The 24,926-nt window shown below is 46.7% G+C and overlaps 1 protein-coding gene across 1 annotated transcript in view; it reads left to right on the forward strand.

Moving 5' to 3' along the window:
* The window catches only part of gask1b (golgi associated kinase 1B), an 89,684-nt gene that overhangs the window by 61,653 nt on the left and 3,105 nt on the right, over positions 1-24,926 (forward strand). The gene's annotated exons all lie outside the window — the stretch shown is intronic.

The raw sequence follows: 24,926 nt of genomic DNA on the forward strand, positions 1-24,926 counted from the left end.
GCCAGGGAACATTGCCATTCTTTACAATGACGTTATGTATTAATAATGATTGCATTAATATGTTTAACCTCCAGTATTCCAGCAGGAAACTCACTAGAATGCTCATGGCAATGGAAAATTAGAAAATGAGGTGTCAACCTTGGAAGCATTCTTTATTGTGAGTCTAAGCATTGTAGGTGCTAAGTCCAACTTGGGGCTTGAGCACATAATCTCAGCTTCAGTGCGACACTGAGTGAGTACTGCACTGTTAGAGGGAGATGGCAGCATAGTGGTAATGTCACTGGACCAGGAATCTAGAAGCCCAGAACAAGGGTTCAAGTCCCAACATGGCAGTTGGTGGAATTTAAATTCAATTAATCAAGCAGAAATCTGGAATGGAAAGCTAGGGTGGAACTTTCCATGATGGGTGGCGCGAGCAGACAAGTATGGCACGATGGGTTTCATGACAGTGGGAAGACAGGTTGTGATTGTCTGCTCAGCACCCTGACAGTGGGCTGCTTTTCCCACCATCGGTTGTCGGGAAACTCATTGCAATATATTAGCATATCATTATCAGGCTAGCCCACCAGGCTCTTGCACCCCTGCTGGATCGTCTGCCACGTCAGTGTGCTTTCCCGCTGACGTGTTTCACAACAGCACAGAGGCGGCCTGCATTTTGGGTGAACTGAAGGTGAGCGCACAGCAACATTCTGCAGAGGTTGCCTGTTGCTTTGCAGGCTTCAGGGGCACTGGGTTTTGGTGGTTTGGGGTTAAGTGCTGCCCTGTCTTGGAGGTGACTTTTGAGGGTGAAGGGGAGCAGGGGGCAGGTGCAGCCCTGCCTCTGAGGCGATTTGTGGGTGTGGGTGTGGGTGGGGGTGGGGCAAGCGCAGCCTTGCTGTTGAGGCGACTGGTGGCGGTGGGGGGCGGGGGGGGGGGAGTGCAAGGGCAGCCCTGCCATTGAATATAGTGCACAAGCATTCGTGGTGAGGGGGTACGGTGGGTGAGAGAAGTGGCCATACATTCGGGAAACCTGTAGAAAGTGACCATTCCTCTGCAACTGAGATAGTTCAGGAGCAGCCATATTGATACGATTGGGGTGGGGCTCCTAGCTTATCCACCCACTCAAGCAACGCAGAGGCATCAAAGTGCCACCACGTGCTCCAGAGCCCTTCCGCGCACCCGAGTGTTGACCTCGGTGCATTGGCATGCCGGTGCTATCACCTCAGACTGAAGGCGGACAGACTCCTCCATCATGCCTTGCAATCTGATGAGTGCATTGGACATCCCTTCCCGATGTTCCCGAGCTTGCCGTTGCAGCTCCAGCAACTGTGATATGACCTGATATCATCTGATGTGATATCATCTGACTTGGACTCAGCAAATTTCTGGCCTCCAGCAGTCCTTTGAGTGCTGGATACCTGGGAAGTCCCTGCCACCGCCTGCAATGGATCAGACAGTGTGATGTGCTCACAAGATTGTGATCCTGGGGTTACTCTAAAGCTAGGTCCCACCGAGGTATGTGTCTCTGCACTGGTGGAGGGTGTGGGTGAGCGCTGTGATGGGACTTCAGGGAGGGTGCCTCCAGATTCCCCTTTGGAGATTTCTTCGGGGCTTGATTGGAGGCCCTGGGTCATGGATTCTGTCGGCTGTTTGGCAGAAGTGCCTGCGAAAGCAAGGAGAGATAATTAGTGCATGGCATTGGCCTGTGAAAGAGGGCACATCGCTCACACCATGATGGATGTTGCACTGCTGGACCCTCACTTGGTAGAGCACTGCCAGCCTCACCGACAGCGCAGGACCGGTCCTGATCGTGGCTGGCCAGCTGGGTGGCTGTTTTCAAAGTCCGTGAGGACCTTGATTTTGGGCATTCCACCACCAGTCTGCGACCTCTCTCTCTTGTTGTGTGCCAGCTTGTCCTGCATGGATAGAGATGGAGAGAGTGTAAGCAGGTGCCTGCCGGGCCAGATGATAAATGTACCTGGCCTGTGTGGGTGGTGAGCGGCCCCATGGATGGCATGAGGACAGTGATGCTGAGTGTGAGGGAGTGAATGGTGATGTCGCATGAGCTGGCAATGGGTGAAATCCCTGTGGGTGTGTGATGGGTTTGTGAGTGTGTGAGTTGGGAGTGATGAAAAGAGTGACTTACCCTGGCGGAATGGGGGAGATCGTTCATCCTCTTGGGTGGCTGTCCTCTTCTGAAGAGCGTTGGCACTGACCACCACTGCCACTGCCTCCCAAGCCGGATTGGTCACATTGCTGCCCATCCTGTGGCCAGAGCGGGAGTAGAGGACATCCCAGCGGACCTCCACGGCGTCCAGCTATCGCTCCAGGAGTCTGTCATTAAACTGGGGGGCGGGGGGGTGCGGTTCTGCAGTCGTCTTGCCTTTGAGGCCCATGTCTCCCGGGCAGCAGTGGTGAGCTGGAAGCAATGAGTGCTGTGCTTGTGGCTGGCCTCTAAACATGGCGCCCGGTGTGATGCAACAGCAGGGTGATGGCGGGCAGGTGAATGAGGAGCCCGCCCGACATGGAAATGGCGTGTTTCCCGGGAATGCATAAATAATGAGGCAGGCTCGGGCAGGCTTGGGACGAAACGGCATGAAAACCTGCCATCATTGTCAGCGGGCAGCACGCCATTTTACCCGCTCGCTATCGCACTTAGTGCAAATCTGGGAAAGTTCTGCCCCTAGTCTCAGTAACGGTGACCATGAAACTATCATTGATTGTCGTAAAAACCCACCTGGTTCACTAATGTCCTTTAGAAAAGGAAATATGCCGCCCTTACCTGGCCTGCCCTGCATGTTACTCCAGAACCATAGTAACGTGGTTGACTCTTAACTGCCCTCTGAAATGGCCTAGCAAGCCATTCATCTCAAGAGCAATTAGGGATGGCCAGAGAGATCTGCATCCCATGAAAGAATAAATAAAAAGTCCTGTCTTTGGCATGAAATATCCACTTCAGGGTCTCATTTGGTGGCAGGGTGAGAAGACTGTCCATGAGCTTTCCCGCCACTGACTTAACCTGGGTTGAGTCCCAGAGTTGGGTCCCTGCCTGCCACCAAACTTATCACGAGGGGGGGGAGATTAAATTCCACCTTCCATTTCTGAAACTGTTATAGTCTGTGCATTAAACTTACAGTGGAGTGGAGTTTGAGTTTAGCTTGATCTGTAAGCCGCACAGGCATAAATGTTACAAAATAATGTTTTCTTATGGTTTTTACATTTATCAAGGTAATTACATATCAATTTTGGAGAATGGAATAATTTTTCACCATTAGCAGAATCAGTAACTCCCAGAAGCAAGGTGCTATGCTGTGCCAGGAAAATGCTGCAACCCAACTTCATAATTTTACCTTTGGACTGCATTCGTGTGACAATTCCAAATCTTTCACCACCTATCTTTAATTCAAAACTCCCTAAGTAATATTGTGCTGAATTTTACAATTTAGCACTCTGGGCAGGGAGCTTCAGGTCACAGGAACATATATCCAGAATTCAGTGTAGAGGCCACCAATTCTGACTGGCGACAGATACAATTTGTTGGACAAAAGTCATGCAGTCCATGCTGACTTCAGTGCTTGGACTCTCAATCTGTGCTTCTGTTAAGTGAAGCACTATGCAGGGAATATTGAATTGTAAAATTTACAACACTGTCAATTAGTATTGGATTATTGGTTATATTATGCTGTGATGGACTGAGATGGGACTGTCTGAACTCATTTCACCCAGAACCCTTAACACTGGTAGGAAGATGAGATGTTCAATCCATTGTGACTGGATTTAGAACAATGGCCTAAAAATTGTGGCAAATGCAAACTGCCACATTGAAACTGATGAGCAAGAGGAAGACATGTTATGAGTCCTCTGGTGTCATAAGGACACGGCTAACATGCTAGGTTGCCAGTTGTACTCCAAGATGCAGTATGCCAGTCAGAAAGGAAACAAAGATCAGTCAGTGTGGAACTACCATGAAGAGGGTGGGGGGGGCACGGTGGGTGGGTGGGGGGATTGGGAGGGAGGAAGTCATGGCTGGCAGTAGCCTGTAGTTTTATCGTGGAGTCAGTGGGAGCAGTCCTGTTCCCTCCTGCTCCACATTCAAGTAAGTAACAAATTTTCAATTTACCTTTTTGGCAGCAACCTTCAGCAGTCTCCTTAAAGAATACTAGTTTGTCTGCTGTTCACCAGAAAGAACTGACCACAGTATGCAGTGGTTGGGACCAACATTGGAAAATGTCTTGAGATAGGATTTAGGCTCCCCTGATTTGCATAGGCTATGAGCCTAATCTCTTTTTCAGGCTGCATGACCACAGGGCTCCTTAACCAAGCGGTGTGGTGTCAGCTGTGGCTCAGTCCATAGCACCCTCGCCTTTGAATCAGAAGGTTATGGGTTCATGTCCCACTCCCGGATACCAAGAACTGTGTTTGTACTCAAAAGAGTTGCAATCTGTGACTGTTGATAACTGGAAAGAATTTTAACCAAGCGGTGTGTAGCACATGGAATAAGCCCATCTATGCTGCTGGTCATATTAGACTTTCAGCACCTATTTTTTTGCCTGTGAAATGGATGATGTGAAAATCAATTTTTGGGCCCTAGTTCTAGAGGTAAAAGGTTAGTGTTCTAATTGGCATACTACCCAGTAAATTCAATAACAAACCTCTCCATTCATAGTCCATTGTGGAACATTCCACTTATTACGATAGAGAAAATATTTTTAATAAAAATAATTTCCATCCCTTTCCTCCTGACTACCATTCAGCTAGGTATTCAAATACAAGCTGTTTTATATAAACTTGCCTTTCCTATTGAGATAAATCGTTCTCACATTCTCCAGGAAATTCAATATTACAGGTTAGGAAGTTCCACCAGTGTGTCCAACTGACATTAGCTACAAACATAGGCACTGAACAAAGCTGTTAATTGTACACTGATCAGTAACCTTGTCATTTTTGTATAATGACCTAAAGCAATCAGGCATCTTGAAATTCCTAGCAGCTGAGTACTTGCAGCAGCTTCTGTTGAATCTAGACATCCCATTCAACAATGGATTTTATTGGTGTGCTTTTTAAATATATGGAGTAAGTGAATAGAATATTTGGGCACAAGAGCTCTTCACAAATAGAAATACATTAATTGATGAAGGTGTAAATGATCTCAAAAGTAAACGAAGGAAAATATGGTACATGTACTTTAACATGGCTCCTCAAAATATTTAATAGTTTGATGCCAACATATCTTTTAAATTATTAATTCTGTGACTTCACAAATATATTTGTTTTAGAATAGAAATTCCTGTTCAACTTCTTTGTAATTTAGTAAGCTGGCTGCACAGTGCCCATGATGCCATTTCCTTGAAGTAACAGAAAATCTGAAGCATAATATATATCTCATTAATATGTTTTTTCAATCTGCTACAATCACCGAGGAGACAGATAACTTTAAACAAGAGATTTGAATTCCTAGTGACCAACTTAAAGGAATTGCTTAACAAGATTTCAAGTTTTAAGACTTCTACTGTAACAAATGAACTAAAAATCAACTTAGACAAAACACTATTTAGTAGACAACTAATACTCTAAACTGCAGATAAGACATCCCCTTTAACTGCTTATCATGACCGAAAACCCCACACCACCGTTAGATTTCACTGCCTGCTCTCCACAGATTATCAGTTTTTACAGGAACCAGTACAACATCACACCCAACTTCCAATGGGTTCACTTCGCCCCCTTTCTTTGAGTTGTAATGTCGAGTGACTGTCAAAAGACACCGAAGACCATAAGACCATAAGAAGTAGGAGCTGAAGTAGGCCATTTGGCCCATTGAGTCTGCTCTGCCATTCAATGAGATCATGGCTGATCTGATAATCCTCAACTCCACTTTCCTGTCTTTTCCCCATAATCCTTGATTCACTTACTGATTAAAAATCTGTCCATCTCAGCCTTAATGACCCAGTCTCTACTGCCCTCTGCAGTGAAGAAATCCATAGATTCACTACCCTCTGAGAGAAGAATTTCCTCCTCATCTCTGTCTTAAATGGGCGACCCCATACTCTGAAGTTATGCCCTCTGATCCTACTCTCCCACAAGGGGAAACAACCTCTCAGCATCTCCCCTGTCAAGCCCTTTAAGAATCTTTTATGTTTCAATAAGGTTGCTTCTCATTCTCCTGAACTCCAATGAGTACAGGCCCAACCTACTCAATCTCTCCTCATAAGGAAATCCTTCCATCCCCGGGATCAACCTAGTGAACCTTATCTGGACTGCCTCCAATGCCAGTATATCTTTCCTTAGATAAGGGGACAAAACTGTTCACAGTATTCTCGGTGTGGTCTAATTAGTACCTTGTGTAATTTTAGCAAGACTTCCCTATTTTTATACTCCATTCCATTTGAAATAAAGGCCAGCATTCTATTTGCCTTCCCTGCTACCTATTGAACTTGTATGTTAGCTTTTTGGGATTCATGCACGAGGACCCCCAAATCCCTCTGTGCCGCAGCTTTCTGCAGTCTTTCTCCATTTAAATAATATTTAGCTTCTCTATTCTTCCTGCCAAAATGCAAAACCTCACATTTCCCATATTATATTCCATCTGTCAAGTTTTTCCCCGCTCACTTAACCTGTCTATATCCCTCTGTTGACTCTTTGTGTCATCCTCACCATTTGCCTTCCCACCTATTTTTGTGTCAGCTGCAAACTTGGCGATAGTACATTCACTTCCCTCATCCAAGTCATTAATATATATTGTAAATAATTGTGGACCCAGCACTGATCCCTGTGGCACTCCACTAGTTACAGGTTACGATCCTGAAAATGCCCCCCTTATCCGAACTCCCTGTCTTCTATAAGTTAGCCAATCTTCTATCCATGCTAATATACTACCCCCAACACCATGGGCTCTTATCTTATTAAGTAGCCATATGTGCAGTACCTTATTGAATGCCTTTTGGAAATCCAAATATATTACACCTGCTGGTTCCCCTTTATCAAGCCTGTTCGTTACCTTCTCAAAGAATTGTAATAAATTTGTCAGGCATGATTTCCCCTTCATGAAGCCATGCTGACTCTGCTTGATTGTATTATGCTTTTCTAAATGCTCTGCTATTACATCCTTTATAATAGACTTTAACATTTTCCCAATGACGGATGTTAAGCTAACTGGCCTATAGTTACCTGTTTTTTGCCTCCCTCCCATTTTGAATAAGGGTGCTACATTGGCAGTTTTCCAATCTTCTGGGACTTTTCCAGAATCTAAGGATTCTTGGAAGATTGCTACCAGTGCATACAATATTTGTGCAGCTACTTCCTTTAACATCTTAGGGACAGAATTTTGCCCTTGTTGGGTGGACATGGCAGACGGGCCCGCGAGCGGCCATGAAAGTGACTGCCGCCCACGATCGGGGTCCACCCGCAATTTCACGCTGGCGGGCCAATTAAGGCCTGCCCAGCGTGAAATGCGCTCTGCAGTGCTTAGCGCTACCTGTATGGTGGGGGAGGGCAAGTGCAGAAGTTTGCGCATGCGCACAGGTGTGTGCAGGAAAAGCTCACTGAGGTACAGGGGTGCCTCAGGGAGATGAAAATTTTTGAAAATAAACAAGATTTTAAAAATGTTAATAACATGCCCCCTCATGTGAATCTGTCAGATGAGCAGGGACACGTTAGAAATTAATTTGAAAAATTAAAATTTTTTTAAAGACTGATTGAAACCTCATCCTGCCCGTGGATGATGTTTTGCAAGAAACCCAAAGGCCACTTGGGCAATGAAACATTTCATTTAATTAGATCTTTAATGGCCATAATAGGCCTGTTAATTGTTGGCGGGTGTGCTGCCTACTCTTGCGCGTGCGCGCCAACTGAAAAATCATGCGAGTGCGCGGTGATGTCAAGATGCTTGCTCGACGTCATCGTGCGTCATTTTACCCTCATTCAGGTCGGGTGCGTGCCTGCCTGATGAGCGCAATATTCTGCCCTAGGATACAACCCATCAGGTCCAGGGGACTCATTGGCCTTTAGCCCCATTAGTTTCCCAAGTACTTTTTCTCTAGTGATAGTTATTGTATTTATTTCCTCTCCCCCTCCCCCCGACTTCCCCCCTTCATTATTTAGTATTTGTGGTATGCTATTAGTGTCTCCTACCATGAAGACTGATGCAAAGTATTTATTCAATTCCACTGCCATTTCCTGGTTCCCCATTATTATTTCCCAGCCTCTAAGGGGCCTATGTTCACTTTAGCCTCTCTCTTCCTTTTTAATTTTTTAATGAAGCTCTTACTGCCTGTTTTTATATTGCCAGTTTACCCTCAAAGTTTATTTTCTCCCTCTTTTTTTTAGTCATCTTTTGTTGGTTTGTAAAACTTTCCCAATCCTCTGGCTTACCGCTAATCATCGCCACATTGTATGTTTTTTCTTTCAATTTGATATTATCCTTCACTTCCTTGGTTAACCATGGTTGGTTTATCCCCTTCCTTGAATCCTTCTTTCTCACTGGGATATATCTTTGTTGTGGGTCATGAACTATTTTCATAAACGTCTGCCATTGTTTATCAACCGTCTTTTTCTGCTAAACTCCTCTCCCAGTCCACTCCAGCCAACTCTGTGCTCATTCCTTTGAAATTACCATTATTGAAGTTTAACACAGTTGTTTCCAACCCAAGTTTCTCACTTTCAAACTGAATGCTAAATTCTACCATGTTATGGTCACTGTTTCCTAGAGGATCATTTACTCTGAGATCATTTATTAAACTTGCCTCATTACACATTACCAGATCCAAAATAGCCTGATCCCTGGTTGGATCCACAGCATATTGTTCTAGGAAACTGTCTCGAACATGCACTATGAATTCTTGCTCGTGGCTTCCTCTGCCAATTTGATTTTCCCAATCTACATGAAGGTTATAGCCACTTATGATTAATGTACTGCCTTTTTTACATACCCTGATTTATTCTCCGTCCTACAGTATAGCTAATGCTAGGGGGCTATAGACTACTCCACCAGTGTCTTCTCCCCCTTGTTATTTCTTACCTCCACCCATATGGATTCTACATCTTCTGATCCAAGATCATTTCTTGCTATCGTACTTATTCCATCTCATACTAACAAAGCTACCCCACCACCCTTTCCTTCCTGCTTGTCCTTTTGAAAAGTCACATATCCTTGAATGTTTAGTCATTAGCTTTGACCTCCTTGCACCACATCTCCATAATGGCTATAAGACCATACCTATTAGCCTCAATTTGTGCCATTAGTTCATTTATTTTGTTCCAAATACCACATGCATTTAAGTAAAGAGCCATTAATTTTGTCCTTTTACCATTTTTTTCCCTCTTTGACCCTATTTGCACTTTCTTTATGTTTGCACACTCTGTCCCTTCCTGTCACACTCTGCGCATCAATACCTTGTCACGATCCACTGGGGATAGTGCGCTGTAATACCAAGCCCCACTGTTCCCCGAGCCATGACAAATGTGAAAATGTTTGAGCAAACCACAAGATTGCCCCAATTCTACCTAACGGTTTAATTTAGGTTAACAGAATACATGCACCAGGTTTGTAAACTAAATAAGTAAATAACTATTTATTGAGCAAACTGTAATTAACCAGTGGCAAAAGAAAGAAATATGAACTGCTAATTTATAACTCTAAATCCTCATCTCTACCCCTTCTTAAATCCCAATACACACAGATACAAGACATATAAGACATACGAAAACATGGATTTTAAGGGTGGGATAAAACAGTTCAATAGCACCAATTCCGGAGTACAGGATTCGATGGGTTGATTTTGATTGATGTCTTCCAAATTCCTTTCAGTTCTTGTTTATGACACGAGGTGGTCTTCCAGTACTTTCAGCATTTAGTTCACTGGTTGAGCACTTGCATTTCAATGTCTCTAACAGTGATTTTTCCGCTTTTGCCCCTTGACAGGGGTTTTATGTGAGAGAGAGCAGGTTATAGAAAGATGAGAAGAAAAGCCAGCTAGCCATTATTCTGGAATTACTACAACCTTCCACACACAGAAGAAAGAGGTTTAGGTCTTGTTCCTTTCACGCTAGGAGCTATTCAGCTGCCCTGCTCTCACACAAAACCTGGTCACCTGGTCAGAAACCAATTAAAATGTTGTTGCCAGGCAGCTCCCTTGGTCTAGTACTCCTTTCTGGCATGATCCTGTCTTTCATGGCACACTCTGTTCCAGGACTGCAACATTGTATATATCTCTCACCCTGTTCCAGTGGACATGTCTTTCAAACTGCTGCCATTGTAATTTTAATCCACAATCCAACAGAAAATGAAAAGCTATGTTCTTCACAACAGTTCAACAGAAATAAAAAGATATGTTTTTTTACAACCTAAATAGCTGCTCTGCAATGCTGCCATATCCTTTTGCTTTGTTAGCCTACGTATCCCGTCCCTAGAACCCTCCTTCCCACATTTAGTTTAAAGCCCTGTCTACAACCCTAGTTATTCAATTCACCAGGACACTGGCCCCAGCATGGTTCAAGTGAAGCCCGCCCCACTGGAACAGCTCCCTTCTACTCTAGCACTGGTGCCAGTGTCCCATGAACTGAAACCCATTCCTCACACACCAATCTTTGAGCCACGCATTTAACTCCTTGGCTTTATTTACCCTATGCCTGTTTGCCGGTGGCTCAGGTAGTCATCCCGAGATTATTAACTTGGAGGTTCTGCTTTTTAATTTAGCTCCTGACTGTTCAAATTCTTTCAGCAGAACCTCCTTTCTAGTCCTATCAATGTCGCTGATACCAACATGGACGCCGACAACTGGATCCCTCCCCTCCCACTCCAAGTTCTTCTCCAGTCCTGAGGAGATGTCCTCAACCCTGGCATTGGGCAGTCAACACAGCCTTTGTGACTGACGCTTGCAACTGCAGAGAACAGTATCTATCCCCCTAATTATACTGTCCCCTATCACTACTACATTCCCATTTCCTCCACCGACTTAAATGGCTCCCTGTACCACGGTGCCATGGTCAGTTTGCTCGTCCTCCCTGCAGTCCCCGCTCTTGTCCACACAGCTTACAAGAACTTCGTAACTGTTGGACAGTTGCAGGGGTCAAGGCTCCTTGAAAGCTACCCCCGGATCCCCATACCTACCTCACCTGCAGTCACACCCTCCTGTCCCTGATCACAGACCAAATTTGAATTACCTAATCTGAGGGTTGTGACCGCCTCCTGGAGCAAAGTGTCCAGGTAACCTTCCCCCTCCCTGATGTGGCGCAATGTCTGCAGCTCGGAATCCAGCTCCTTAACTCAGATCTGAAGTTCCTCGAGCTGCAAACACTTACTACAGATGTGTTCACTCTGGATCAGATTAGTATCCAGCAGCTGTCACATGCTGCAGCAGCAACATATCAGTTACTTAATTAATTACTCTAGTATCTGTGCTCGTTACACTTGAAGAAACCCGTGCCCTTTACACTTCAGTGTAATTTTTTTACACACCAGTATTGATCTTATAATTAACAAGCTATTTTAAAGAAAAAAAGAAAAAAAACTAGAGACTTAAATACAAACTAAAGATCTTACTTTTACTTTAAACACTAGAAATACTCACCAATCATCTTCTCTCAGCACTTTTTAATGGGCTCTCACTTTCTTGTTGTTAATGGCCCCGCTGCTCCTCTCACTCTCTCACTGTTAACGGTCCCGCTGCTCCTCTCACTCTCTCACTGTTAACGGTCCCGCTGCTCCTCTCACTCTCTCACTGCTAAAGTACCCGCTGCTCCTCTCGCTCTCTCACTGTTAATGGTCCCGCAGCTCCTCTCACTCTTGCACTGTCAAAGGCCCTGCTTCTCCTCTCACTCTCTCACTGCTAAAGTACCTGCTGCTCCTCTCACTGTTAATGGCTCCGCAGCTCCTCTCACAATCTCACTGTTAATGGCTCTGCAGCTCCTCTCACACTCTCACTGTTAATGGCTCCGCAGCTCCCTTCACACTCTCACTGTCAAAGGCCACACTGCTCCTCTCGCTCCCTCGTTGTTAATGGACCCGCTGCTCCTCTCACACTCTCACTGTCAAAGGCCACACTGCTCCTCTCGCTCTCTCACTGTTAATGGCCCCACTGCTCCTCTCGCTCCCTCATTGTTAATGGACCTGCTGCTCCTCTCACACTGTCACTGTCATTGGCCGCACTGCTCCTCTCGCTCTCTCACATTTAAAGGCCCCGCTGCTCTTCTCACTCTCTCACTGTTAATGGCTCCGCAGCTCCGCTCACACTCTCACTGTCAAAGACCACACTGCTCCTCTCGCTCCCTCATTGTTAATGGACCCGCTGCTCCTCTCACACTCTCACTGTCAAAGGCCACACTGCTCCTCTCGCTCCCTCACTGTTAATGGTCCCGCTGCTCCTCTCGCTCTCTCACTGTTAATGGTCCCACTGCTCCTCTTGCTCTCTCACTGTTAATGGCCCCACTGCTCCTCTCGCTCTCTCACCGTTAATGGCCCCGCTGCTCCTCTCACTCTCTCACTGTTAGTGGCCCCACTGCTCCTCTCACTCTCTCACTGTTAATGGCCCCACTGCTCCTCTCACTCTCTCACTGTTAATGGCCCCACTGCTCCTCTCGCTCTCTCACTTAATCGCCCCGCTGCTCCTCTCAATCTCTCACTGTTAATGGCCCCGCTGCTCCTCTCGCTCTCTCACTGTTAATGGCCACCTTGCTCCTCTCGCTCTCTCACTGTTAATGGCCCCACTGCTCCTCTCACTCTCTCACTGTTAATGGCCCCTCTGCTCCTCTCGCTCTCTCACTGTTAATGGCCCCACTGCTCCTCTCGCTCTCTCACTGTTAATGGCCCCGCTGCTCCTCTCGCTCTCTCACTGTTAATGGCCCCGCTGCTCCTCTCGCTCTCTCACTGTTAATGGCCCCGCTGCTCCTCTCACTCTCTCACTGTTAATGGCCCCGCTGCTCCTCTTACTCTCTCACTGTTAATGGCCCCACTGCTCCTCTCGCTCTCTCACCGTTAATGGCCCCGCTGCTCCTCTCCCTCTCTCACTGTTAATGGCCCCGCTGCTCCTCTCCCTCTCTCACTGTTAATGGCCACCTTGCTCCTCTCACTCTCTCACTGTTAATGGCCGCGCTGCTCCTCTCACTCTCTCACTGTTAATGTCCACACTGCTCCTCTCACTCTCTCACTGTTAATGGCCACACTGCTCCTCTCGCTCTCTCACTGTTAATGGCCCCGCTGCTCCTCTCACTCTCTCACTGTTAATGGCCCCACTGCTTCTCTCGCTCTCTCACTGTTAATGGCCCCACTGCTCCTCTCACTCTCTCACTGTTAATGGCCCCACTGCTTCTCTCGCTCTCTCACTGTTAATGGCCCCACTGCTCCTCTCACTCTCTCACTGTTAATGGCCCCACTGCTCCTCTCACTCTCTCACTGTTAATGGCCCCACTGCTTCTCTCGCTCTCTCACTGTTAATGGCCCCACTGCTCCTCTCGCTCTCTCTCTGTTAATGACCCCGCTGGTCCTCTCACTCTCTCACTGTTAATGGCCACCTTGCTCCTCTCGCTCTCTCACTGTTAATGGCCCCGCAGCATCTCTCACTCTCTCACTGTTAATGGCCCCGCTGCTTCTCTCGCTCTCTCACTGTTAATGACCCCGCAGCTCCTCTCGCTCTCTCACTGTTAATGGCCCCACTGCTTCTCTCGCTCTCTCACTGTTATTGGCCCCACTTCTCCTCTCACTCTCCCACTGTTAATGGCCCCGCTGCTGCTCTCGCTCTCTCACTGTTATTGGCCCCAATGCTCCTCTCGCTCTCTCACTGTTAAAGGCCCCACTGCTTCTCTCACTCTTTCACTATTATTTGCCCCGCTGCTCCTCTCGCTCTCTCACTGTTAAAGGCCCCAGTGCTCCTCTCACTCTCCCACTGTTAATGGCCCCAATGCTCCTCTTGCTCTCTCACTGTTATTGGCCCCGCTACTCCTCTCACTCTCTCACTGTTAATGGCCCCGCTGCTCCTCTCGCTCTCTCACTGTTAATGGCCCCAATGCTCCTCTCGCTCTCTCACTGTTAATGGCCCCACTGCTCCTCTCACTCTCTCACTGTTAATGGCCCCGCTGCTCCTCTCACACTCTCACTGTTAATGGCCCCGCTGCTCCTCTCACTCTCTCACTGTTAATGGCCCCGCTGCTCCTCTCGCTCTCTCACTGTTAATGACCCCGCTGCTCCTCTCACTCTCTCACTGTTAATGACCCCGCTGCTCCTCTCACTCTCTCACTGTTAATGACCCCGCTGCTTTTCTTGCTTTTTCATTGTTAATAGCCACCCTCCTTCTTGCACCCTTTTGCTGTTAATCGCCCTGCTGTTTCTCTTCCTCTCTTGCTGTTAATGGCCTCCCTGCTCCTCTCGCTCTCTCACTGTTGATGGCACCGCTGTTTCTCTCACTCTTTCACTGTTATTTGCCCCGCTGCTCCTCTCACTCTCTCACTGTTAATGGCCCCATTGCTCCTCTGACTCTCTCACTGTTATTGGCCCCGCTGCTCCTCTCGCTCTCTCACTGTTAAAGGCCCTGCTGCTCCTCTCCCTCTCTCACTATTAATGGCTGCTTCTCTTGCTTTTTCATTGTTAATAGCCACCCTCCTTCTTGCACTCTTTTGCTGTTAATTGCTCTGCTGTTTTTCTTGCTCTCTCGCTGTTCAGGGCCCCGCTGCTCCTCCCACTGAGTTTTCTGAGGTGGTCCTCCAGCAGGAAGGCCCACTCTGGCAACCCTTTCAACTCAGCCACAGCCAAGATGCATCTTTTCAACCAGAGCCTCTCTCCCGTATCATATTCTGCTTGGCAGTATACAGAAAGGCCATACTCACCTCTATGTTGACCACGCTAGTTGCAGCCTTTCGCCTCCTTGTAAGACATCTCCCTTTCTCTCTCTCCCTCTCTCACACTCCCCCTCTCTCCCTTACCCTCTCTCTCTCTTTCTCGCTCTCTCTCTCTGCCACTCTCTAGCTCTCTTTCACTTTCCGCCTGAAATCTCAGAGGCAAAGGCCTGGCTTTTTGCTCCCAGTGCTAGCGCGCAGAGTTGGGACATCTCCTGGCACACCACTCCCTCCTCGGGGAAAATGTGTCTTGAATAGCAGGATCTTCATTCCAGGGGTCAGTCGGATTCCAGATGGAATGAGCTACAGGGGCTGCTGAGTGCCAAGGTGAGCTGTTTAAAAGACTTGCCTTGGTTATCTGGGACATTGTCCCAGTTGCTTTGTGAATATTAGCCCCTTTAAGCCATGCCCCTCACACCCCCTCACTACCCCCATCCATTCCCCATGCCCATAAATGCCAACTCATGACTCCAACCCCCATGGCCTCTTTTTGCTCCAATGCCAACTTAGTGCCAACTTATGACACCCCCACCCACCCCCATGGCCCTTTATAGCCCCTATGCTCAACTTAGTGCCAATTCATGACCTCCCACCCATCTCCATGTCCCTTATAGTGCCTATGCCAACTTAGTGCCAACTCATGCCAACTGGACCCCCCAAACTCCATGGCTCCTTATACCTCAGGCCAACTTAGTGCCAACATATGCTAACCAATGCACCCACTCACCACTCTTTGCCCTTACATCTTCCATGCCAACTATCCCAGTATCCAGCATGGTCAGTCCTCAGGAGCCATGCTGAGATGAAATAAACTAAAGTTCCAAATATCTATTACAAACTTCACTATATAAGAATGCTCTCATTTATGCCTATCATTTAAATTCCTTTAAGTACATAATCTCTTAAAAAAACAAACATTTGTATTCATAAACCCACATCAAATGCATCTAATCCTTTCATGGCTTCTTTGAGCTGTCAGTCAAACTGTGAACATGCAGCACCACCATCCCCACCCCTCATTGTGATAATGATATGTTTTGGAAAGCAGTCAAGCAATATTAATGCTATAATGATAGCAGTCAGGGTTATGTCAACAAAAAGCTATTGAAACTACAAGCATATTTTTTTCAACTCACAGACACAGGCAGGCTGTTATTTTAATTTTTAAAGGGCAGGCTATTTAAATAACTTGACAGCTTGACCATTCCAGTGACATTATCCGCCCTTTATGAGCATTTACGTCTATGCTAAAAATTCATATCTGACATACTGTGGGACAAGGCCTTGGTTCTAGCAAAAATGAGGCTTGTTTGAACTCAGCACTGAATTTAATTAGCCGTGCTGTGTTCAGGATTCCCCAATGTGCCAGTCATGAACAGCCCCCTTTCCCTTATTGGTAAAGATAGCATCTGTCGGAAATATGGGTAGGATTTATGGATCTGTGTCCCGCCCGCGATTTTTAAATGTCCCTGGAATCTTTACAACTCGGTGAAAATCTGGGCCAGAAATTCTGCCCACAGTCAGCCAAAACTGCTCCTTCCTTTGTTTTCAGTTCTGAGAATTTTGCACCTTGCTCAGCAAGTCTTAACCTGGGCCCCCTGTCTCCATGGTAGTCAAACTACCTGGCCTGTTGCCGGGCAGAACTCATAACAGATCACATGACCATCTTCACTACTCCTTTTTACCTTGAATTAATGAGACTTTCCCTAAACATAATTATCTTATAAATCGTCACATTCATGACAAATCCAATGCAACATAACACCAGTGACCAGAACATGTGTCTCCTTTCAAAAGTAGCAAGGCTGTATGCTCGACATAACTGTAGAGTAGCATTGCCCAAAGGTGATAATACCTGCACCATGTTTGAAAATCAGCCTCACTGCAGCTTGGTCCTTATTTCATTTCCTGCTGCAAGTCACTTTTCGGAGTAACCTGTTCGTTAACTTCAGAAATGCAACAAGCAACTAGCAATTCACAAGCGTCACTTTTCAATGCAATCCTAAACCAGAAGAGTTCGACTTGCTAGATAGTAGCTGTTTCTGATGTCACTGAAATCAGAATTAAGGGGATCTTTGCATTATCTGAAAAGCAAGTAGAGGAAGCAGTATCTTACAGGAAAAGGGAATTTGACTGCAGCAGTTAATTGTAGCAAACGGGAAGGACAATCTTGGACTGGACTAATCAATGGCAGTGAGGGAGGAGGGGGAATCTCCGAGCGGAATAATCAATGGCAGTGAGGGAGGAGGGGGAATCTCCGAGCGGAATAATCAATGGCAGTGAGGGAGGAGGGGGAATCTCCGAGCGGAATAATCAATGGCAGTGAGGGAGGAGGGGGAATCTCCGAGCGGAATAATCAATGGCAGTGAGGGAGGAGGGGGAATCTCTGAGCGGAATAATCAATGGCAGTGAGGGAGGAGGGGGAATCTCCGAGCGGAATAATCAATGCTAGTGAGGGAGGAGGGAATCTCCGAGCGGAATAATCAATGACAGTGAGGGAGGAGGGGGAATCTCCGAGCGGAATAATCAATGCCAGTGATGGAGGAGGGGGAATCTCCGAGTGGAATAATCAATGCTAGTGAGGGAGGAGGGGGAATCTCCGAGCGGAATAATCAATGGCAGTGAGGGAGGAGGGGGAATCTCCGAGCGGAATAATCAATGGCAGTGAGGGAGGAGGGGGAATCTCCGAGCGGAATAATCAATGGCAGTGAGGGAGGGGGTGGTGGTGGGGGGGCTTCTGAGAGCGGAATAATTAATGGCAGTGTGGCCGGAGAGGGAGTCTCCGAGCAGAATAATCAATGGCAGTGTGGCCGGAGAGGGAGTCTCCGAGCAGAATAATCAATGGCAGCGTGGCCGGAAAAGGAGCCTCCGAAGGAATAATCAATGGCAGTGCGGGAGGAGGGGGGATTGGGCTCGTTTTGCTTCTAAGACAGGTAATCTGAGCTGCAAAGTTTCCTAGCTTGGCACACCCCCTCAGCAATAAGTGTCTTGAATTTAGCTCAGGGTGTATAACAGAGTGGGCCTGCTGCCCAGCTGCTGATCATAGGTGGGCACAGCAGCTGCTGAGACCACCTCGGTTCTCTGCGATTTTCTATTAGTGTTTTCTCAAATATTAGGCCCACTCGCCCTCGCGCCTCACACTTCATCATCCCCACCCACTGCACTTGCCCCATCGATGCCAGCTTATGTTTGCCACCCACCCCCCATGGCTGCCTCTAGCCTCCGTGCCAACTTGATGCAAACTCATGCCAACCCATGCCCCCCACCCACCCCCATTTTCCTTTCCACCTTCCATTCCATCTCACCCAGTATACACCACGGGCAGACCTCAGGAGCCATATTGAGATGAAATAAAATTAAGGTATAAATATCTGTTACATTCTTCACTATAATAATAAAACACTCCCATTCATGGTTGCCCATTCAAAATTTTGAAAGCCCTCAAGTAGTTAATCCTCTATCAAAACAAAGAGACTTATGTCCATAACCCCACATCAAAGACAGCTAATCCTTTAAGAACTTCCTTGAGCTGCTAATCAAACTGCATACTTTCCACACCCCTGCTGGGATAATCAGACAACTGTTAATAATGATATACTGATAGCCCTGGGAGTGATGTCAACAAACAGCCATTGTAACTAATGGAATAGATTTTGTCAACTCTCAATAATCAATGGCAGTGAGGGAGGAGGGGGAATCTCCGAGCGGAATAATCAATGGCAGTGAGGGAGGAGGGGAAATCTCTGAGCGGAATAATCAATGACAGTGAGGGAGGAGGGGGAATCTCCGAGCGGAATAATCAATGGCAGTGAGGGAGGAGGGGGAATCTCTGAGCGGAATAATCAATGGCAGTGAGGGAGGAGAGGGAATATCCGAGCAGAATAATCAATGACAGTGAGGGAGGAGGGGGAATCTCCGAGCGGAATAATCAATGGCAGTGAGGGAGGAGGGGGAATCTCCGAGCGGAATAATCAATGGCAGTGAGGGAGGAGGGGGAATCTCCGAGCGGAATAATCAATGGCAGTGAGGCCAGAGAGGGAATCTCAGAGCGGAATAATCAATGGCAGTGAGGGAGGAGGGGGAATCTCCGAGCGGAATAATAAATGGCAGTGAGGGAGGAGGAACAATCTCCGAGCGGAATAATCAATGGCAGTGAGTGAGGAGGGGGAATCTCCGAGCGGAATAATCAATGGCAGTGAGGGAGGAGGGGGAATCTCCGAGCGGCACTGGCAGGCTGGGATTTTTTTTCAATTTTTTAAAGGGCTGGGCATTTGAATAACTTCACAGCTTGACAGTTCTATAGACCTCATCCACCCTTCATGAACATTTATGTCTCCTCCATAAGTTTGTGATTCCCACAGTGCAGGTTAAGACTCTTGATACAGTGAACATGGTGATTGTTTGGACTCAGCACTGAGTTCAAATGACCCTGCTGTGTGATTCACACCCTGGCCCCTTTCACCTATGGGCAATGATAGGATCTGTTGGAAATGGTGGCAGGACTTATGGATATGGGTCCCATCCGCCGAATTTTAAAGGTCCGCCAAGTCAACTCTGCAAAATATAATTAATGCAGTGAGGAAAGAGCAGGTAATCTCAGAGTGGAACAGTTGATGGGGGTATGGGAGAGTGGGTAATCTTAGAGTGGAACCATTAATTACAGTGAGACAGGAAGGGGCAACAGTCAATGTGAATGGGGCGGGGGGGAGCAGCTAATCTCATTTTGGAACGGATGACAGGAGTTTGGGATGAGTGGGTAAGCTGAGAGTGGAAGTATTGATAGTGGTGAGTTAGGTCATTAGTTCAAATTCAGTAGCATCTCAAAAATAAAATTTTATCCATTAGTACTGTATATGGGCAAAATTCAATATTTCCCAACTGTGCCAAGATGTGTCCCTGTGGGAAAGAAATAATGCATAATGGAATGTGTTTAACTCCATGTTAAAAATACCATATCCCAATGAGTACTGTGAAATTTGTTGATTATCTGTTGAGTTATGATGATTAATTAACATGGAAGTGACCCATATTTATACATTTCCCATAACAGTTATGATAAGCTATTTGTGCAAATAGAACATGAAATCTCCTTAAGCTGTTAAATTTGAGCTGACTAATTCAGCTGTGGCATCATAATTCCCAGGGTAACAGAGCCAAGTTTAATCATAGCCAGATCTGAACTATGAAGCCCTAGTATGAAGTTGAATCCTTGATTCCTGAAGAGTTGGCAGCGGGCGTCAAGGCAGGCGTGAGCGGACAGTATGGCGAGAAGGCCAAAAATCGGTTTTATGGCGTCAGGAAACCAGTTTACGATCGTTCACTCTGCCTGTCAGTGGTTGGCTGCGTCTCCCGCTGATGAATGTCGGGAACTTAATTTTAATGCATTTGCATCTCATCATTGTGGCCAAATGCCAGAATCATGCCCCCATGTCAAATTTACCTCCCACGTTGGTGTGACGTCAGAATGGTGTGAATTATGGCTGCCTTTAACAGACGTGCGTCTGGCGAGCTGAACTTCGAGGGGAATTTGGAGGTGAGTGCACACAACCTTCTGTAGCGCTCACGACCATCACCTGTAGCACATAAAGGAAGTGCTCGGGGGACACAGGCAAGGCGCTTTTTCCCAGCTAGCTTTCAGTACGGTGCTGGGGAAAGGGCTCCAGTGTGAGTGGGGCTGGGCTGGGGGGTGGGGGGAAAGGCAGCACAGACTGAAGGAAATACACAAGCACTTTCCGGATGTGGGAGGGCGGAGGGGGGCGGGTGAGGGAAGTGGCCACACACTTGGTAAAGTTTGTCAAAAGTGAACATTCTTCTGTGGCTGAGACAGTTCAGCTGCAGCTCCATTGACCTGCTTGGAGTGGGGCCTCTGAAGCTTTTCTGCCCACGCAAGCAATGCAAAAGCACGAAAGTGCCAAATGCTCCAGAACTTTTCACCCCTCGGACGCAGACTGCAAATTAATGAGTGTTTTAGGGAGCAGCAGAACAAAAGGACAACTGGGAAAGTTGTACAATCCCCTTGTGAAAGTTGGCCACTGAGCAGTCATGGGTGGAAGCACCCACAGCCCCTTGCAATGCCGTTATTGAGGTTTGGTCCAGTATCCATCATGGTTAAAGCTAACAATGCAGCCTTGCAGTGTGGGTTAGGAGAATGCCTGCGCCTGAGCTGAGAGCACAGCATGCAGTCCAGTGGGCAAAGCTGCCGCCAATCGGTCAGGTGGAATGGGGCGGAGGTGGGTGGGTATTTGGGCAGCCATGAAGCACACGACACGCTGCCCATCCGAATGATGGTCCAGAGAAAAAGAAAGTTAGCGCTTAATGGATGGAGTGTCAATGGAGGGAGAGGCGAGAGTTAGACAATAAATTCAGGGCAAAGCTAGGACAATTTTCCAGGGAAAAGGATAAAGACAGTGTAGCTGGAAGTAGGTAGGACAATATTGCTTGTAAAAGAAATGAAGAAGTGGGAAGAGATTTTGATATCAATGATTGTGATCTCAGAAGTGGTTAAGAAGAGAAGGCCCAAAGAGTAGGGAGAAAGCCGAAATGCGACGTGCCGATGAGAGGCATATCACTGTCATGGAAGTCTATAGGGGATACCTAGTGAAGCATGTAACCTGTAACGACCTATAGGCCAAGATCCTGTAAATGCCAGAAAGTTAATTGATTATTCCTGACACATTATGGAATATACTGGGAGCAAAGCAGTGGTTGGTGACTTTGCAATGGAACTTGGGACTGAAGCTGCAGGAATTGGAATGGGGAGATGGAGAGTGTTTGAGACATTAATCATTGAACTGAGCGGACTGGTTGTTAAAATCAGCAATTGGAGCTGCTATTCTGGGAGGGCCAATAATGGGTGCTGTGGAGAGCGCAGCCACCGATATACAGCACATGGTCCAACTCCAATGCAATGTCAAACTCAATAAGTCCTCTGTGGTTAAAGGACAAAGGTTGCTGGTGGCGAGGTTAGATTATGAGGGAGCTGAGTGCTGATCCATATTTTAAATGTGGAGCCAGGAGGAGCAGCTTCACATACAGCACTCTCCTGGCATAGAAATCCATACCGGATCCCCTAACTCTGCTGTTCTCCAACCCCCATCTGCCCACCGCAACACCCCCGCAACCACCCCCTCCAACTCTGGAAAATGGGTGCTGCAAATCCAATTTTTCATGTTCTAAGATATTCCCAGTGGGCATGCAGTCATGGTAATGAAGTTCTGATGTCATGTAATCTATGTTAGAAGTGACCAAACATCTGGTTTTATGAGCTGCAAAGCCACATCCTGGACATTGAGTAAGCTAGCAATTTAAAAAAAAAACACAGGAAATATCTTCTCAGACTGTGATGGTGCCATTGTTGGGAAAAGCTGATTATGTTTTCATTTCCAGAGTTGGGCGACTTCCTGATCAGGGAGATGTCTAAAGCCTGTGAAAGCTGTAAAAATGGCTGCTGAAGTTTGCAGAGACTATGAAAAATATGCAATGTTGAATATTTTGTCCAAAAACTTTGGAAAGCCTTAATAGCACATTTTTTTCAAGGCATGTACAATGTTTACTACAAGGACAGGAATATGTAGAATGAGTGAAAGAAATGGATAAAAGGAAGCAGAAAGAGAGAAGTCATAATCAGTCATTAATTGAAGCCAAACTGCCACAATCTAGCAGCCTCGATGATGAAGCATAGATTTTTTTTCCTGAAAATTGGAAGCAAAGTGTAATTATGTAAGTTTATGTACTCCTGAATTATATTACCCCTGCATTATGTATATTACCCACCTTCCGCTCCTCTGCCCTCACCCCTTCCTCTCCCTCTCAGAACCATGATAGTGTTCTCCTTGTCCTCACTTTACACCCCACCAGCCTCCACATTCAAAGGATCATCCTCTGCCATTTCCGCCAACTCCAGCATGATGCCACCACCAAACACATCTTCCCTTCACCCCCCCCATCGGTATTCTGTAGAGACCATTCCCCCTGTGACACCCTGGTCCACTCCTCCGTCACCCCAAACTCCTCATCCCCTTCCCACAGCACCTTCCCGTGCAATACCTGTTCCTTTACCTCCTCCCTCCTCACCATCCAATGGCCCAAACACTCCAGGTGAAGTAGCACTTCACTTGCACCTCCTTCAATTTGGTCTACTGTATTCGCTGCTCCCAATGCGGTCTCCTCTACATTGGAGAGACCAGATGCAGACTGGGTGACTGCTTTGCGGAACATCTTCGGTCTGTCCGTGAGCATGACCTAGACCTTCCTGTCGCTTGCCATTTCAACACTCCACCCTGCTTTCATGCCCACATGTCCACCCTTGGCCTGCTGCAATGTTCCAGTGAAGCCCAACGCAAACTGGAGGAATAGCACCTCATCTTCTGATTAGGCACTTTACAGCCTACCGGACTTAACATTGAGTTCAACAACTTCAGACCTTGAACTCTCGCCTCTATCTTTACCCCTTTAAAAAAAATATATTTTTATTCACTTATTTTCATTTTCATTCATTCATTCATTGTGTGCTGACTCAAAACGTTAACTCTATTTCTCTCTCCACAGATGCTGTCAGACCTGCTGAGTTTTTCCAGCATTTTCTCTTTTTGTTTCATATTTCCAGCATCCGCAGCATTTTGCTTTTACTCCTGCATTATGATTGGTCAATGGACAGACTATGTTCATCATACTTTGTCTAATGGTCACCTTGGCTCAGTTAGCAGTGCTCAGAAAATTGTGGGTCCAGCTTTCCCACTCCAGTACTTGAGCCCATACTCTAGGCTTGCACTTCAGTGCAGTACTGAGGAAATATTGTCCCACATCTTCCAGTCTCCAGTTCGTTGGAGGTAGGACATATGTTGGGAGATGCATGTAAGGACGCTGCTGAAGTCCTGACGCACAGACACACGTGGAAATTGCCCAGGAAGTTCAAACTTCTGATGAGCTAATTCCCTACTGCCCAGGATCCTGCGCAAATGTCTCTAACCCTGAGCTCAAGGCAGAGACTTGGGCCAGATACACAGAACTCACTTGCATACTTATCCAGGAAATGTCAGACAGTTTAATAGTGGCTAGCCAATGTAACTCAACCGAGCAACACACTGACAACTTCAAACGCCACCTGGCCCCTTGACCAACCGACTAGCCCCTGACCCCCTGACTACTGGATCCGACTACCCCCCCGACACCTGATCACTTAACTACCTGACCACACTGCCCCCCGACCACCTGACTAAACCGCCAACCACCCGATTAAACCCCAAATACCCGACCAATCCCTCAGCTGCTTGACTAACTCCCTGGCCTGACTATCCACTCACCTACCTCCCCACTTCACCCAACTATCCACCTCACCCCCCTACCCACTCACCCACAAGCCTACTCACCCACCTACCCACCCATCCACTCATCCACCTACCCACCAACCTCACCCACGTACCCATTCACTCACACATCCACTCACTTACTCACCCACTCACCCATTTACTGATCTACACTTCTTTGTAAAAAGACTTGAGACCTTTAAAAACTTACTGAATACGGTAGCTACTGTCATAAAAAGGGGACGTGTCCTCTCTTTACCTTGACTGTCCTACTCTCACTGGAATTATCTCGGAGAGGCTGTGCTGGTCCATTTCTGCTTCAGACAGGATCGGAAGATACAGCCGAAAATGGGTTGTATCATTGGGTTGGAGAAAACTTCGTGGGCAGTGGCAGGTGCCCAACATTGCTGCTGACCAGAAGATCTAGGCCAATGTATTGTTGGATGTGACATCTTTCGGAGGAGATAATAAATTGAACCAATTCTGTCTGTATATACAAAAATTCCCATGATACTATTCAAAAACAAGGAGTTCTCCTATTAATTGCTTCTCTATTGACCAATAAAAGATTATCTAGTCATTTATCTCATTCCTGTTTGTGGGACTTTGCTTTGAGCAATTTTGTGGTGTTTTATTTACTATAATAATAGTGATTTTGAAAAGTACTTCATACTAGTCAAATGCTTTTGGGAAACCTGAAAAGGTGATAATGGAAGTTTTTTTCATCCAGATAACTGCCAGTCATCTTAGCTCATCCTGTAATCTCCACACATGATACAGTTTATATTTCCATTACGTGCACTAAGCAACACAATTGTG

Source organism: Cetorhinus maximus, chromosome 1 (genome assembly GCF_964194155.1).
Source record: "Cetorhinus maximus chromosome 1, sCetMax3.hap1.1, whole genome shotgun sequence".
Lineage (NCBI taxonomy): Eukaryota > Metazoa > Chordata > Chondrichthyes > Lamniformes > Cetorhinidae > Cetorhinus > Cetorhinus maximus.